The 18,272-nt window shown below is 46.8% G+C and overlaps 1 long non-coding RNA gene across 1 annotated transcript; it reads left to right on the top strand.

Annotated features, from left to right (window-relative positions):
* The first annotated feature begins 205 nt into the window (after positions 1 to 205).
* Positions 206 to 17,444, top strand: LOC111837268 (uncharacterized). Its single transcript, XR_002836617.1, has 4 exons — positions 206 to 368; positions 15,640 to 16,039; positions 16,789 to 16,955; positions 17,265 to 17,444. It is a non-coding gene; the product is annotated as an uncharacterized lncRNA (long non-coding RNA).
* The last annotated feature ends 828 nt before the right edge of the window (positions 17,445 to 18,272 follow it).

Here is an 18,272-nt window from a genome sequence, read left to right as displayed (position 1 = left end):
GGCAAACGCACATTGGTTACATTACAATAAAAGATATTGACAGTAGAGTTCTGTTTATTACATCTGCGAACATTTCAAATGGCCACTCGTACTTATTTTATCCTTTTTTTTTTAGGAAAATGGAAATCACCACGGATGACAGCGGGGATGTGCGCAAATTTAGATATTTTACGGTTGTATCAGGCACATTCTGTTTGCTGCGACGTTCTTGTAACGTAGTTTTTTCGTGATTTATAGGGACAGTGGATGACTTTTTAAATACGGTTTTATTAACGGAAACTAAAGCAAACATATCTAACTGGCACAGCTTCTGGAGGAAGTTCTTGAGAAGTTTATGAGAAAGAATGACCGCTCCAGTTGAGCTAAAGGTAGGTTATTTTAGATAACACGTAATGCTAATACATGTTTTCTTTAAAGTACTCCACAAGATGTTTTCGAAATGGTCAATGTGTAACGGAAAACGGGTTATATTTTATCTTCCACATTTGACAAAACGCATATTTTATTCGGGCATTTTGTGAGACGAAAGGGTTTAGGCTGAACAAAATAAAATCTTATATTGTAATTTTGATAATTAACAATTTTACGTTTCCCGCTGTGGAAACCAGCGCGTGAAAAATATCAGATATTACTTTACGTTAGTGTCATAACTCAAGAAACTCGCGTACTCGTCTCGAATTCATATAGCTTTTTATTATGGAAAAAAAGCTACAGTGGAAGTAAATTTAGTGACTTATTTTTTTCAAAGGTTCCTTTCTGACAGAAAACCCAACAAAAATAATGTGAAAACGGCTCGAGATTCAGTATTTTCCGCGCGCCGCGCGTTGTCTGCAGAGGCGCGTGGGATCCTCATTGTCGCCTCGGGCGCTTCTGCTTTGCTAAAGTTTCGTGTCACTGACATAAACGTGTGCAGTAATATCAAAACATTTCATAAATTGGTTATTCTGATACATTTAAATCCATTTTTTACCCTCTGGCATTTCTTTCAGGTGCTTACACTTGCATGGTATGGCAGATCATTGTAATAAAATGTGCGTATTATAAATACTGCCATTGTCAGCATAAGAACATTACAACGAGGCTGAACTTGATTTCAGCATCCTACCAACTGTAGGTTTCCATGTTTAGAATTGTACAGAATTTCTTCTGCAAAAATACCTTGAAAAATATCAAGTGCCTTACTCGGTTGTGTTGTAGTATGTTGCCTAAACATCTCCTGATGAGAATAATGCAGTATTCATGTTTCACGTGAATATATAGTAAATGGGGGTGATAATCTGTATCATTTAGATGTTGACCTACAGTATACAGTCCATGAAAGCAGCGTCTGTTTATAAATAAAACATTTCTGCATGGACTTTTCAGTCTGATTGTCAAAGCATCAGCAATGCAGCATGTCTTAAGCTGAAAGGTTGCCTGAAACAGTAAATATCACAATTTCCCCCACATTGTTTATAGTTAAACTTCAAAATCTTTTGCAGGAAAGTTACTTACATGTGCTTCAGGCTATAAATGACCACACTTTCTGGAACGAGTTTTGAGAAATCCCTAACTCCTTATCACGAACAATTTAAAACATCTTATCGGTAGATCGGTTGTTAAAAATAAATTGCTACTGAAAATTTGAACTGTGATGCCATTCTGTCATACCAGTATTAAAATGAGGTCCATTTTACCTAACCTTTGACCTCAATTAACTTGAAATATAGAAACGTTTCGGTTAGTTTGGGTCAGATGAGGTTTACCTTTGATCTCAATTAACTAAAGAACCACATACTTTTTTCTCTACATGTATGCTGCAAATTGTACATCTTTCTTTTTGAAACTTCCGCATCAAATGCTTTGCACTCGTTGCATCAATCTAAAGTGATGGGAAATTGTGCCAAATTGCTAAAAAAATCTCACCAGACAGTATACCAGTTAGCGGTAGCGCAACTACTGGGTTCTATCCTCTGTAGTGTAACGCCTTCTCATTAGTTTGGCTGTCCCTCATGATAATGCAAGAACTTGTCATTGGTTGTCTAATGGTTGATGCTAATTGATGCTCCTTCCCTCTTTTCTTCTCCTCAAATGAAAAGGTTTCACCTGTTCTCTGATGGTGCATGTCACCATCTGATCCTACAAATTGAAAAGCTCCTTCCTGTCAGACTGTCATTGCGCCCTGACTGCTTCTCGTCAGCTATAATGATCACTCTTCTTCATTGAAACAGGTGCGCGTCACGCCAGACAGTGCGTAGTGCGCTGCGTCTTGCACGTGACCCCACACATCAGCCGCCGCGCTGCGTAGGGATACGACACATCATGTATACGTGAGCGCTGTGCATAGTGCACAGCATACATTCAGTGGCCTGCTACACTTTACATATACCTGCTTGCTAGTGCCAACGCTTTGCATCCCAACACAGTGAATTATGTCACTGAACAAAGTCCTCATAGAAAGTCTTGGGACACTTGGTTGCAAATGTATTGGTTTCATAACAAAAGTCCATTGACAAGCGATGTTTAACATATCTGCCCGTCTTCCGCACAGACATTTTCTTTTTATTTTGTGTCATCATTTTTTTTTTGACTCATACAGTTCTGTTCTTGCCATTTTGCTATTAATTGCAGTTGTAGTCACTGGCCCCCAAAGGGATACTAAACACTGATGTTTGGTGTTTTATGTTATTGCAAAGGTGTTACTAATTAAAAAGCACCCAATGAGACTGCTTGTCAATGAACTTGTAACTCAGAATAGCTCATTTAGAACTATAATTTGGGTTTCAGTTTATTACTACTTGAAATTAATGTTTTACTTAAAACTACTGGTTGTTTCTAATGTGAGATATATTTTTCTAAATTAATAAAGTAATGAGTTTTGTTATAAAACCAATACATTTGCAATATTTTGACTAAATTAAGCAAGCGTGCCAAGATTTTCTGTGAGCACTAAATATCGTCGATGTGCAATGAAAACCACTTATGTCCACTTCTTACTTTTTATGAATTACTTTATATTGTTAATTTTAACAATATTGATAGATAGCTAACTTGTTAATTGTTAATACAAAGTGAGACAAGTTTGTATCTTGTTGACACTGACATGTTTGAATTGCCGACAGCAATCAACGTAAGTCCATTTCAAATATTAAACCACTCACTGATTGATGTGTAAACATACCTTCTGTTTGTGATTTCTCATTGCAGTGTTTTGGGTTTATTTTGTGAAGTAGTTTGTGTATTTATTCAAGCTGTTGGATTTTTGGATATATCTGTTTTTCATTGGACAGTGACAATATAGAGTACGAAAAAAACAGCTAACATGTCTGATTTAAGCAGTTTTCAGTGTGGTGTGATTTAGTGCCATGTGTTGTGATTGCAGCATCTCAAAAATAACCACCCTCGTTTGAGGAACAAAGTCAGTAAATCGGCGAAAACAACCAGTTACTCAAGTGTTTTATTTCCCTGAGACAGCCAACCACCTGCCCTATATGATACAATTTATACTAGCAATGGTAATAACAAGCTTAAAATGAAACAGTTAATCGCAAACTGTCTGGCACATTCAGGCGTTTGCCTGCCCGCGTTCTTACGTTTTCACGCTTCTTGGTAGCGATGGAAGATGAGTAGGTGGTCAGAGCCAGGAGTGTTGTTATGGACCTTCTTTTGTTAACCTAGCAGCTCAGAAGTGACGTTACAGGTCTGCCGTGTTGCCTCATCTCCACCGAGGTCCGTCTCATCTGAATCCTGGCAGCCGGAGCTCTGAATGTTGTGTAAGTGTGTAAAGAGCTGGATTTCTGTGAGGCCCGTTAACATGCGGAGGTCATCAGTGAGTTCAAAGCTGTGATGGACTCTGGGATACTTTGCCCCCCCCAGCAGTCAGGCTGACCAGAGAGGTCAGTGGAGCTGATGAGGTAATAGGGCCAGCAACTGCTGCAATGGTCTCCTCCAGCAGTGAAATACATAAAGAGAAATATATTTATGCATGTTTGTTGTTCTTTTTTATATTTATTCAGCTCAATGTTTTAATGGGAGCATTCCAGATCAGATGTCTAGCTTAACGGTACAGCAGCGGAACTCTCCGCACAGATGCTATCGGTCAGCATCTTTGTTGCCCCTGCCACGGTGACGTAGGCATGGTGTGGGGTGGGGGGGTTGGGGGTGGGGCTTTACCCAGAGGGAAGCAGCGCCGTGCCCTGCTTAGCAGGCCCCAGGGGATTTGGTGCTCGCACTGCTCGTTAATCCCCGCTTTGCATCTCCACTGTATGTAATATGTATGGGTCACTGGAGCCATGTGTTTTGAGACGGGGAACACCGAGGCGCGGGAAAGACGACGCCACCATCAATGGCGCAGAGTACTGTTCTGCGTGTCCCCCAGCTCCATTTGTCTGCGCGGAACGCCCTCCCAGTGATCCCTCAAAATGCCACCGTGTCGAGGTCTAGTGGGGCTGACGCTTCCTGTCAGCAGGTTACAGTGACCGGTGCCAGCCTGACTGTTAGAAAACACCCGATTTTTAGCTTATTCAGCTCTAGGTCGACTGCCCGTCTAGAGATGTGTGTGTGTGTTTGTCGAAAAAGCTGGCAAACTTATCGCATGAATTTGTGGTGGCGTTACATGCCTCGCCCGGGCATCCAGTTACCTCTGTTGACCCACCAGAGAAGTTGTTTTCCCATCAAGGAGACTTTTTGAACAGTTAACTGGAGTGTGGATCATCACCATCGTCATCTGCTACTGTGTGTGTCACAGCATGATTGTTTGTTATATTACAGTTAGTAGCCCTTTTATTCAGTTACTTTATGGCATATATAGCTATGGAGATTACGAAGTAATGAATGGAACTCCCCAGCCCAGGCTCCTGCAGACGTCTTCCTGTGGAGCAGGAAGGACCAGCCTCTGTGCCGGCCGACGGCTCCACGATAGAGCCTGTTTAAGTCTCTGCTTCTGGTTGCCGGGGCTTAGGAAACCCCAGTGGAGGGTGGCCCGCCGGACCCCTATGGAGATTTGAGGACCACTTTGGAACTCTAATCCACTCAAAATGTGCTGATAATTTCCCTTGCCAGGACACTCTCTGCCTGGTGTCGCGAGAGTGGCCTCCCGGGGCCGGATCAGCCAATGGTAACAAAGTAGCCAGATGTCTGGTTCTGGCAAAGTCCCAGAAGCCAAGCAGCGGCACGCCACAGCCTCCGCCGTGGGCTGGAGATCAAAGGTACCTGAGAATTACTTACGGGCACAAAATATGTGTTGCTTATTCCACGGCTCCCATTAATAACAATCTGGGAGAATTTGTATTTCTAATTAACTCTTTCTTTTGGCGTAGAAGCGCTGCAGGATTTCTTAAGCCACAGCAGAACCCGCGGCAGCCGGGGTGAGCAAACGGATGTGTGATGCAGCAGCAGTCGATGCAAAAAAAGAAGGGGGAAAAAAAAACTCCTAATGCGTGTTTTCTTTGCCGTCGTAAACATATTTTCTGAGAAAATATGCACGAACGGTAGCAGCGTGATATCGGGAAAACTGGTTTGGGGATGAACCTGGTCTTTTGGTCCAGAGGCATCTCTGATACAGTCGAAGCATCACACAGCGCTTTAATATTACTGTACTGCCCTGGGTGGGTCGATTGTGTAACGGCCTCGATGTGTCTTTGCCTTTCTTATGATGAAAGAGGCCCAAATGCACATTGATAGCTGTGTAAGCGTGTCGGGCTAATGTGAGTGCGGGGCCAGTGAGCTCGGGTTCAGGAGTGATGGTGGGTTTGGGAGGTGTCTCTGTCAGCCAGCAAATGTTGAGGACCTTTTTGAGACCCGAGATCCAAGGGGGAGACCCACAGTGGCACCAGGGCTCTGTTAAAGACTCATCAAACATCCCACTTGTTAATCCCACCGTCCACACGGGCTGTGTCGAGTGGGTCACTGAGGCTTTCTGGGAAAGCCGGCTTCTTGGCCCCTTCGCCAGACATTTTAAGGTGCCAAAATGCTAAGGGCTTATGTGGCCGAGCTGCAGGACGTATATAATTTAAAAGATTGTTTGGAGGAGCCTTTATGAACTTTATTTTCAAACTTTTAATGCAATCCACGAATATTTTACACCGCAATACAGATGGATGTTATGGGGGGACGCGCCGTGCTGTCCCCTGGGGGGCCCACATCACTTTTAAGAGCGGCCCATTAATTCTATCTTGAGCGTTTTTTATCTTAATATACAAATATTTAGAATAGGTCCCTGGCTTTGAAGTAGCAGAAACAACAAGAATCGCACAGCTCTGTTCGGTGCCAAGGGAAGATGCTCGCTTCGTGTTGTTATGGGAGGCCGGCCTGTTTTCATCTCACGTGGCGCCGTCGCATGTTTTCCACGCATTCAGCCTTCCACGGATGCGATCTGAAGCTGCGCTGGATGGGCTCGCACCGCGCATTTGGAGTACATACAGGCATCATGGATGGGTGTAAGAAGTTGAGAATGCTGAAAAAGAAAGGGGGCAGTGCTGGTGGAAGGGTAATGTGCATTTAGCTTGTGGGAGTTTTACTTAAAATGTTCTGAGGACTGAAGGAAAAATGATTGGTTCAGTGAGATAGCCAATCAGATTGTAGAGGAGGTGGGTCCAAGCAACTAGAAGAGGCAGGACCAACACATCTGATTGGTTGGTACCATCTCCTCTTGTTGCTTGGACGTTCCTTTGACAAGAATGCAGCTTAGTTTTAGTCATATTTTACTCTGATTTTTTTTTGTTTTGGTCGACTAAAATTACAGGATATTTTGTCGATTAAATCTACAGTACATGCCGTCAAATGAAACTGACAGGTTTAGTCGTAGTTTACACGCACATATACACACGCACTCGCACAGATTAGTCTACCTCTCCTGAAGGAATCATCTGTAAAGCTGTCATTATAGCGTGCCATTAGGTTTGAACATGCAGTCTTTATAGACATAGTTTTAACTCTTGTAATGTGAATCATTGTGATTCTTTGCAATTCTAAAATAACTTTATATGAACTTTATAATTAAATTAAATATAAATAAAACCAAAATGCAGTCCCAAACAAAATACTTGTACATCTTCATTCATATTATTCTTTAAAAACAAAAAAAAGTTATGTCCTCAAAAATTTTAGCATGTATCAGACTGTCATGCAATAAGGGACAAAGGATGTGGGACCGGGAGATGTGGCAAACAAACAGGGTTTTATTCAACTAATAGAGCAAAACAGAAAGGAACAGGATCATGGCTGGATTGCCAACTTTGGTCAGCTAGCTGGCGTGAGATTTTCAATTCCAGACAAGTCTGCACACGCATTTACAGGTATGCAAGAGTTCATTACCTTGTAAATAGTCAGTAGGGTTTGCAAACTACCCTAACGGTTTTGATATAGCTTATTTTAGGTTTAGAATGGAATAATATAGATTTGCTGCAAGATGTCTTGAGTGAGAGTCAGAAAGCGTGAGTGTCACAGCAGAATGCATGAGAGTTGACTCCCATGAGCGTGCATTTGAGGGCATTTCTGACAGCGTGGTGAAATCCTGTTTATTCATATGCAGATATGTAAAGCGGCCGGATAGAAGAGAACCAAGAAATGTCACTCTCCGCTGTAACACTGTGTTCCACGTGGTTCCGTTTTTTTTTTTCTTTTTAAATGACTTTGAGGCAGTTGAGGGTAAAAAATCCTTTCTTGAGGTTTGTAAAATAGGTCATTTTTTATTTTCCATGGAATTTAACTTTGGCAGAAGTTTTAGAATTAAAAAAAAACACAACATACCCTGTCTCCCAGATTCATCAGCTCGCCATTCTTAGAATAGCCTCCTCCTTTGGTTTGACTGCCGCTCTTACAAATGACTCCTGAATAATTAATCAGTGTGAAACGATTGTGGCCTTTTCTTTTTCCTTAGCTTTTTGCCCGCACAATTAAAGAATATTATTGTGATTCCAGCTGAACATGAATTATTGCTCCTTTTTTCTTTATGTGTCTTGGCGTACTGTATTTTATAGTCCTTCCATGACCTGAGCTCTGAATGTATCGCAGACTGAAAGCAGGCTGTACGCCCCCGACGCAAAATGCTTTGTACCTCTTAGATTTTTTTATAAATGAAGTGGCATCTCAGGTTTGAAACGCGCTTATTGTTGTTTCCTCTGAATCGGAAGCCGCCTGCATGTGTTCGCTTTGCGTTTTATTTATTTGGGTGATGAACCACTTGCAGGCAGTGGGTTCCTAGGTAAGGCGCAGTGTTGTGTGAGACGGCCTGTGATGAATGCTGATGTGCATCCCCGGTCACACGATGATGTCAGAGAGATCACCCCGGTTCCTTACAGAGGCGAATTTTACCAGTCTCTCAACCGTATTCCTAGTGGACAACTGTCCACATCTCAACAACCATCCTCACAATTGGCAGTAATTGGCGCGTTGCCTGGGAATTCCTCGGAGAGATCTGAGAGTGAAACGGGCACAGGGCTGGCTGCCCTTTCCACCAATTAGAAAGCCCCCCTCACCCACCCCTTTCCCAAGCTCCTCCACCTTCCCGGGGGGGCGGGGGTGGGGGGAGCTGGCGGAGGCCTACCGCATGACTTGATCAGGCGACTTGTGGAGATGCTTCCTTCATGGAGCTTGATGTTTGGCCGCAGTGGGACATGAGCGCTGGGCCGGGCCGGGCCCTGCTCCTTGACTGCCAGCTCCACCCCCTACCTCCCCCCCCCGCCCCCGCTCTTTGAAGCTCCACACCTTCTGCCTTGACCACTGGAAAAAAAAGCACTGTTCTGTGTGCCACCCATCTGTTAAAAAAAATTAAAATAATAAAATGAAATCCTCACTGCCGCATCGTACGTTTCCGTCCTTGCATTGTTATGGAGACGTGACAAAGGGAGTATTCCCTGTCACACAATGCAAAAATAAATAAATAAATAAAAAAGTGACTGGGGACCAGCTGAGGAACAAAGGCTTCCAGGCTCGGAGCTCCCAATGAGCGTTCGCGAGCAAGGGGAAAGCTCCAGAGATCGTTTATGCCATCGCAGTCAAAGCCAGCGCTGCCGCTATGCTTTCGTGACTTTGGTAAATAAGAGTGGAAGAGGATATGGGGTGGAAGAATGGGGGCTTCTGGGGGGGAGGGGGGGGTGCGTTTTCTTTGCTGACAGAATGTTGTCTGTGATTGTCCCCCGAACTGCACAGCAACCCCCTGAAAGGTGCGGGGGCCTTGCGGCACTGTGGATATTTGAAGTTCAAATTGGCTGTCATTCATGGTGCGATGCGCGATGTGGTTTTACTGGCTAACAGAACGGAGCGGCTGCGGCAAAGGAAATAGTCATTAGCCTCGTGTAAGTATATTCAGTTGTGTGGAGTGCTTTAATTCTGTCTTTGTTTTCATGGTTGCCATGGTTTTTAAGATCTGTAAATAACCGTAGTCTTGAACAGTTGATATACTTACCTTTTTTCATTACTGGGCCGTCGTGTAATACACGTTTTAATGCACTATATGTGGTTGTGCTGGCAGGGAGTGCTACAGGTTGACAGGCAAGTGATAAGGCAGCTTGCACGAGGACCCTCACAGGGGGCCTACCTAATATGCTGTCTGCCCCGAGGGCCTATGGGAGCGCGGTTGGATTATTATGTTAATGCATGAGCCTGCTGCCCTCTCGGTATCCCAGCTGGCCTTCCTGTCGCCAGGAACTGCTTTGCTCATACGGCGCAGTAATATGGTCCGTGATTGAAAGGCTAAAAAGACCAAGCAGTAGAACGAGAAGGTCCGGGCTGATAAGCATGTAATAAAAACGTACCGTTGTGTGGGAGCCTTGGAGAAATGGACACGTCGAGCTCTTCCTGTGGATGTCAGCGAAATCACCTGCAATAAGGATGCGTGAGACTGGTTCTAGTTACATGTTGTACTCGCTCCTGCTCCTAGTCAGTACATGTCTTTTTATATTGGTGGATTCATGCGTGTCTGTCTACTCTTGATTTCAAACTGGAGCAGAAAGTCTGACTGAACACCAAGGGAGTGGCAGTATGTTCTGTCTAGCGTCTCGCATCACGCCGTGGCCGTACAACCGTTTTATTATGTGCTTAACTGGGATCGATGGACCATCCTGGTGGAGTACCTCAGTCTGATATGATATGGCTCAGTTTGAGGAGCTTAATAAGTCGGTCGTTCTTATTTTAATGTTGATCTTATTTTGATGCACCGCTCAGTCTTTTTCAGTACCTGAATGGCACTGGCAGCTGATAGTATTGAAGAATCGACTCGGTCCACCCGTTCACCCGCTGCTTTTGGAGTTTCGCCCTCCTTAGCGCGAAAATAGTACTGCCAGGGCTTTTGTTTAATGGTGGGGGGGGGGGCTCGGCTTGGGAGCTTGGTGATACCTCGGTGATAATGTTAACGGTGCAAATGTGTCAGAAGGCACCTGGCAGTGGAGCTGTCATCATCCGCCCAAATAAGACTCACTTTTAATCCCCCTGTCTCTTTGCTGGCGAATATCCACTGATTACAGTTTCCATTACCATTATAAGCTCGTGGAGTGTTTGTGTTTTTCTCTCCGTCTCTTTCTCTCTCCCTCTCTCTCTCTCTCTCTCCGGCTGATGTACACAAGGCCCGCTCGCTCCGTCGTCTCTTGTCGTCTTGGCGGTGAAGCGCCACACTGCTCGTGTCATTAGATTTGGGCCCTCCCGTTAACGAGATGAAGAGAAGGAGTGGGTAATTGCTGGGTAAATGCTTTGCTGAGACTAAACGTCAATACAAAGACAGGGACTGCAGCTCAAGCAAGTTGTTTTGCTCGGAGCAGCAGATCTGAATGAGGCGGAGCCGGAGGGACCTGTGCGGTTTGTAATTGACTTCTCCTCGTTTTTACCTGCAACTGTGGATCACGCACTGATGCTTTTATCACTTTATAGTTGCCATTTCTTTCCCATGACCAAGAATGAAAACAGAATTCTTTGACTTTGAACCGATTAAATTGTGCCCTTTCCTGGCTAATGCTAATAGCTAAACTGAGGTCCACAAAGGCACAGTCTTTGTTTTTTCTTTGTTCTGCTGAATTTGCCATCATCCCTTGAGCATGTCTCATCTCTCAAAGATATTAGTAGGACACTGAGTGAGTAACATCACCATGTAGGGTGAGTGCTACATGAATGACATCACCATATAGGCAAGGCACTGTGAAAATGACATTACCACATAAGCAGGGTGCTGTATGAATGACATCACCATGTAGGGTGAGTGCTACATGAATGACATCACCATATAGGCAAGGCACTGTGAAAATGACATTACCACATAAGCAGGGTGCTGTATGAATGACATCACCATGTAGGGTGAGTGCTACATGAATGACATCACCATATAGGCAAGGCACTGTGAAAATGACATTACCACATAAGCAGGGTGCTGTATGAATGACATCACCATGTAGGGTGAGTGCTACATGAATGACATCACCATATAGGCAAGGCACTGTGAAAATGACATTACCACATAAGCAGGGTGCTGTATGAATGACATCACCATGTAGGGTGAGTGCTACATGAATGACATCACCATATAGGCAAGGCACTGTGAAAATGACATTACCACATAAGCAGGGTGCTGTATGAATGACATCACCATGTAGGGTGAGTGCTACATGAATGACATCACCATATAGGCAAGGCACTGTGAAAATGACATTACCACATAAGCAGGGTGCTGTATGAATGACATCACCATGCAGGCAGGGTACTACGTGAACGACATCGCCATATAGACAGGGAGCAGCGTGAGTGACATCTCCACTGTATAGGCAGAGTGCAGCGCGAATGACATCATCACCGTATAGGGGGGCACAGCGTGAATGACATCACCACTGTTTAGACAGGGAGCAATGTATATGACATCACCATATAGACAGGGCACAGCATGAATGACATCACCACTGTATAGACGGGGAGCAATGCAAATGACATCACTATATAAGTAGGGAGCAGCCTCAATGACATTAACATATAGGCGGGGCGTAATGTAAATGACATTACCATATAGGCGGGGCATAATGTAAATGGCATAACCATATCGACAGGCCACAGCATCAATGACATTACCATATAGGTGGGGTGCCATTTAAATAACATAACCATATAGGTGGGGCATAGCATCAATGACATCACCATATAGGCGAGGCTAAATCACTGTGATATTACCAACCTGAGAAATGGGAATTGTACTTGTAGCTTGCTTTAGAGATAAGGGTCTCCTGAATAAACAAATGTAAGTGTTTTTCTCCTGTTTTGTTTGAGGCCTTGAGGTTTGTGTAGCGAAGCTCTTTATGAACTCAAACACACTTTAAACTTAATCTTAAAATATTGGGTCCTGAAACATGACACTGTCAGGAAGCTGGCATGAAAACATCACGTGCTCCTCACACTCACCTGGGTGTATTTCAAGTCATTTACTCCCAGTTGAAACAATACTGTCTTTCTCCCCACCCCGCCCAGTGCTGAAACGTCCTGACAGCTTGGCGCTGCCGTCCCAGTCGGATTGAAGGATGGCACCGGTAGAAAGAGCTCCCGGTGAGGCTGCTGCTGGATCTGCCGGTCTCTTCAGGCTGCCGTTTGGGTCCCCATGCCTGCCCCTCTTGTGGCCCTCCCCAAGCCCAAATCCACACCACTGCTCTGATGTGCACGCTCCCCTGATACGGGTAAAATTCCCCTGGGGTGGCGGGTGCCTAAGTTATGGGACTGATATCGGAAATGGAGGAATCATTATGTTTGACATCTGTGTTTAGCAGACCCACCCCCCCCCCCGATGAGGTCCATTGACTGCCTAATGGATCAGTAAAGAGACCACGCTGCCCCGCCTCTGAGCAGGACCCGGCAGGTCATGTGGAACAGAGGCTGCCGGGCGGAGTGGCTCGCACCCCTCTGTCCATTCAGCGCGAGATTCTGGGAGGGTGTCCACAGCTGGGCGGACTGACTGCGGAGTGTTCGCTGTTCTGTTATTTCAATAAACTCTAGAAAAGCCTCCATAAGCAGCCATCTTCCCAATCCCCAATACAGGTGAGGCTGGTTTTTACAGCTGGAGTTCGGCGCCTGAGCTGGGGCCTCCCCTGCAAGACGTGGTTCCATGGCGTCCAGGCGGGCGGGCCCACATAGCTCAGGCCATTAAAGATGGAGCGCAGCTGCCTGACCAGGCAGCAGCTGGAGCAGCGCCCGCCTGACACTTCCTCAGTAATGAGCCGGCTCCGGCCGGCTGGGTCAATAATTCATACGGAGCTGGAGTCGACACGGCACGGGTCGCTCCCGCCTCGGCGGCTTCCTTGGGCAGGCCTCCGCCGCACGGCCTCGGTGCCATGGCCCGGCTCTTCGCCGCCCTTCACTCTCAATAGCCATCGCCACAGATACCGTGATGTGCGGCTTGCTGCCATGGCTGGTTTTATTGGCCCCTTTCGGAGCGGCGCGTTACGCGGGTGGTAGCTCGCGGGCGTCTCGCGCCGCACCGGAATACGGTAAATGGAAAGCTCCTGTGTGCTGCTTAAGTAGCATCAGCGTTTTCCAGCCTGCTTCAGCGAGCACTGAATCATGGTGACAGGGGTCAGACCCCTGGGAACGACGGCCGTGTGGACCCCTCCAGCTCCTGCACTCCGCTCGAAAGGCAGGCCCCGTCACTAATGCCCCCGTCAAGGCTCCCGAACGCCGCCGTCTGTCAGGAAACAAATTAGGGCGTGCTGGCGGAGAACGGGAGGGGCACAGGGGTCAACGTTTATAAAGCTCAGAGTGCCCCTCCCTTCATATTTATCGCAAGGCTGCACTGATGCCTGGGGTGGGGCAGCAAGGCATGCCGGCTGGTTTCTGCCACACTAAGGGTCAGAGTTCATTTTAGCTGCCTCGGACATAGTCACATGGGCCTTCAAAACCTGGCATGTGATCAACTGCTGATGATGTCTTCTATATGTTAAGTATATATGTATATATGTATGTTATGTATATATCTAAATATATACACACAGACCACTAACGCTGCATATCTTCACGCCTGCCTCTATCGAAATGAACCAATTAGAATATATGATAGTATGGTAGTGCTTGTGTGTGTTTCATAAGATATACTTTATTGATCCCAAGGAGAAGCGTGTTTGCATACAGCAGCAGAAACTTAAAGTGCACAGATACAGACGTGCAAAAGCACAAGACAAAGTGTATGGAAACAGACATTGCAAACAACATTGTGCAAAGACATAAATGGTGAGGTATGCGTTTTTTGTATGACGTGTATGTTTGATGTTACTGAAATAATGTTGTCTTGTACATGGGGGGATGGGTGTAAATTTATAGGTATTTGGGGGCAATAACAGTTCCATTATAGACAAAAAATGTAAAAATATCAGTGGTCATGACTCTGGTCACATTATGAATGGAGTCTGGACTCGTGTTCGCCTGTTCCTCCAGTTAAGCCGAGTCACGTAGAGACTCGGGGTCATTCTGGAACGCCGGGCATCTTTCACTGTCCCGTGTCCGACATGCGTCACACCACCCGTAAGAATTGTCCCTTCCTCCCTCCAGCCCAGCATTATTAAATGAAACCGATTTACCGGAAACGGGGCCGCCATAAATACCTCTCGCTGCTAGGTGGTGGTAGCGTGCGCCTGGGGGGGGGGGGGGTGTCGCATGCACAGGACGGGCAACAGCAGGACGATAAATCAGCGTGCGGTAATGACCATAATCAGGGGCGGTATGTAAAAATACAGCTTGCATGAAAGATCCGCCTTATGAGCTGCCATCGTCCATGCAATATATGTTCAAATAAATGTTTAGCAATAACCATGCTGGAGATGAATGCACCCCTTTACCTCATCACGGAGGGGGCCGGGGGAGGGGGGGGGGGGTGAAAAGTCAGCAGCGAGACCCGGCACAGATATTGTCCTGCTGTAGCTATTGTCCACCCCATCCGTCACTGTCGGCCAACCTGCCTCTCATTAAAGACCCCCCTCTCGCAGAACCACTTAATTTCCTTAAGAGGACCAGACACCTGATTCAATTTTGCACCCATTACACGGAATCCAGATTTGTTTTTCCGCCCTGGCAGTATTGAGACGAACGATCATGCAAGGTTAAGCAAAAGAAGATTCCTTAAAATTAAATGTTGTCGACAATTCCTGTGGCCTCTACGGCCCGGTCTTAGACATCCCGTAGTTCTCCGATCTCATTTTACATCCCTCTGCACACATTGGTGAACTGCCCTGATAATCCGTTTACTGTCCCCGGCTGGATCTGGCTCGTAAAGTGTCTGGCGCAATGTGAGAGCGAATTTATTTCCCATTCCTGCTTGCGATTCCTCAGCCGTTGTGCCCTTCGCACTTGTACGGGGTTTGTCTAAGTAGCTTGTGTTCATGGATTACATAGGTATAAAGTTCTTTCTGCGAGGCCTGTCCTAGGTTGAGCATCTCTGGCATTTGTGTGAGGCTCGTTAAAGGAGTTTGTAAGGTCTCCCTCCTCTGGGTCACTATACTTATGAGAGACCTGTCAGTATGACCTCCTGCCTACTCCGACTGGGCTGAGTCAGACCCAGGAGAGGGAAGTCTCTCTCTTTTTGTCTTTATTTATCTGCCAGAGCTTTCATCTGCAGCGTGTATGTGTGTTTGATCTCGCACTCTCCCAAGTGACACGAAAATGGCATGCATGCATTTTTTTTTTGTTTAATTTATTTCCTGTCGTGTACAGCACGTCAGTTGCCGGGGAACTCGCCGTCGTGGAGCCGGGGAGACATGTAGCTTCCGGAAGCCAGGAGCTCTGAGGCCGGACGTGGAGAAGCCGGGTCCTCCAGGACGACCTCCCAGGGGCTCCTGAGTGCTCCGCTCTGCTCAGCCACCAGAAGAGGGCTTGTCACCTGCTCTGACTGCCGGCTGGCTGGATTTGCATCGGCACACTTCTGACGGGTTGCTCCCAAGAAGGCCTGCCTCCCCGCTCCTCCAAGGATCAAACGCTGTAGGACACACACAGGGCTTCTTCAAGAGCACCAAGTGGTGGCCCTTAGGGTGGGGAACCAGCAGATGCTCAAACTGAAGAATTATATCAAGGGCGGAGAACCGTTCTCTCCTGCTTTCTGTGGCGGTGCTGTCAGGTATTTGAAAGATAGTGTGGGGAGCCAAGTAAAAATATCTCCTTTTTGTCTCTGAATGTTACAAAGCAAACATGAATTTTTCTATGACTATAGTAAGCCTATGGAATGTCTGCTGCCTCTGGCAATTTTACTATTTTATTGTGTTTTGGGCCAATTTGGCGGGAGAGTGTGGTTGAAAATGCAGTAAGGATACCCAGGGTAAATCTTAAGGTGTTCTGGCTGGGTTTCGCTTGGGTTCGAGGTTGATGCAGCGCTGGGTCTGATTGGTTGGGCCCCCAGCATTCCGCCGGCGTGGCACAGAGACCGCAGGTGCTCCCTGAGGGCACAGGGTGGAGCTCCTCGCCTCCAGGCCGCCGCTACTCTGTTGCCTTGGCGACAGCTTCCCGTTCTCCCGTTCGAGCCCGTCTTGCAGCCGTAATGCGTTGCGTTCTCTCTCTTTAACTGAACACAAAAGGCATCCGACCGACCATTAAAAGGCATTAAATGTGTCGTTTGCCAGGAGAATATGGCTTCTGATTTGCTCCTTTCACATTTTTATTATGATACTATGAAGCACAGCACAGGCCTTAATTAATCATCAGTTGACGTGGGGACGAGCGCGCCGTTATGTGTCGTTCTGTTTGTTATTGTAATTATTTTTTCATTATGCTGAGGCATGTTGTTTTGAAGGGCGGACACAGATATTGTTCATGCCTTGGATTATGTATGCGATAAGCATACATAACCTGATAAGATTAGGCCTCTCTCAGGCTTTTCGTCATCAGCCGCCTCGTAGAATGCCGATGTCGCAGGGATGAGGAAAAAGGAGCCAGCCGCCGAAAGGTGACGTTGGAGGGCGTCAGTGCCGGTTAGCTATCAGCGGATGGGCAAGAAAGCGAGCAGGTGTGGCCCCATTTATGTGCAGCTAAATGCTAAGGTAAGACTGCTCTGTATGTGTCGGGGGGGTGGGAAGGGCTTCCTGCTATGCAAGGCTGTGAAATGCGTAACTGCATTTGATCTCTTGATCAAATAATCAAAAGGGGTTTGTGTGCTCATGTAGTGAGGGCTGGCCCAGAGAAGTAGGCGAGATGGTCTCTACACATGTAATTCTTGTCATTAAATTCAAGCAATCTTTTTTTTTATTATTAATGAATATTTCAGTAGTTATTGCAAGGGGGCTTCTCATTTGATTCCTCTCTCTTTCCTCACTGGTGAATTATTATTCCTGGAATCTCTTAATTAATAGCATTGTGCGGTTGGACGAGAAGCCGCCCGTGTGGGCCGGGCCCAGCGGTGTGAACGGGGCTGCGAGGCTTCCCACCGAGGACACCAGCCCAGCGGGGCGCTGTTAATTCAAAGTAAGTAAACAAATGGGTCCCCCTGATGCCATCGCCGCTCCTGCCCGGTCCCAGTGAGCCCACTTCCTGGCTTTGTGTGTCTGGTGTGGGGTGGGGGCGGGGGGGGGGGGGGGTAGCGGCAGGCTTCCCAGTGCTCTGGCCTGTCTGCCAAGAGAGGAATCCTGGAAATATTTGGGAATTTTAGCTGCCAAAGGTGGCAGTACTCTTACCTGAGCCGTCCCTGTCTGCCATATGCTGGGTCCCGCTTGGTTTGCAGGGAAGCTCCAGGGTGTGTGTGTGTGTGTTTGTGTGTGTGTGTGTCTCTGTGTACCCACGTCCTGGTCCACCGCCATTACTTATTGATAAGGCTTGGAAAAACGCGGAATCTAATGAAATTATCAACGTTGCTGAATTAATTATGAACATGAATAAGAGAGGCTGACCCTGTGGAGCCGGGGACCTCATTAGCCATTCAGTCTCATCGCATCCTCCTTTGGAGCGCAGCACCAGGCACCGGGTCTCGTTCCGTCGCCACTGCAGCCGGCCAGCGCCTCACCTGTGCCGGCGCTCCCGGCTCTGAGCGGCCCGTAGTGTCTCTTTCTTCTGCCGCGCTCCCTCGACCCTTTGTGTGTGTGTGTGTGTGTGTGTGTGTGTGCATGCTCCCTCTGACAGCACAGCAGGAAAACAGAACCTTCTGGACGCCGCTCCGGATCCGCAGTGAGAGATCGTGCCTCCTCGCCCCCGTGTGCTCCCACCTATCAGCACGGCGTGTCACCGCACCCTCGTCCGGTAAGCAGAAACCGTAACTGCCCACGCCGTCTTGCCGCCCGGGGTTCCCCCCCCCACCCCAACCACTATCGTCGATTTCACGTGTGGGTTTCCATGAAGAGCGTCCGAACGAACAAAGAGTTATGGGT

Source organism: Paramormyrops kingsleyae, chromosome 25 (assembly GCF_048594095.1).
Source record: "Paramormyrops kingsleyae isolate MSU_618 chromosome 25, PKINGS_0.4, whole genome shotgun sequence".
NCBI lineage: Eukaryota > Metazoa > Chordata > Actinopteri > Osteoglossiformes > Mormyridae > Paramormyrops > Paramormyrops kingsleyae.
Note: the sequence above shows the minus strand (reverse complement) of the source record. Positions and strands in the feature narration are given on the sequence as shown.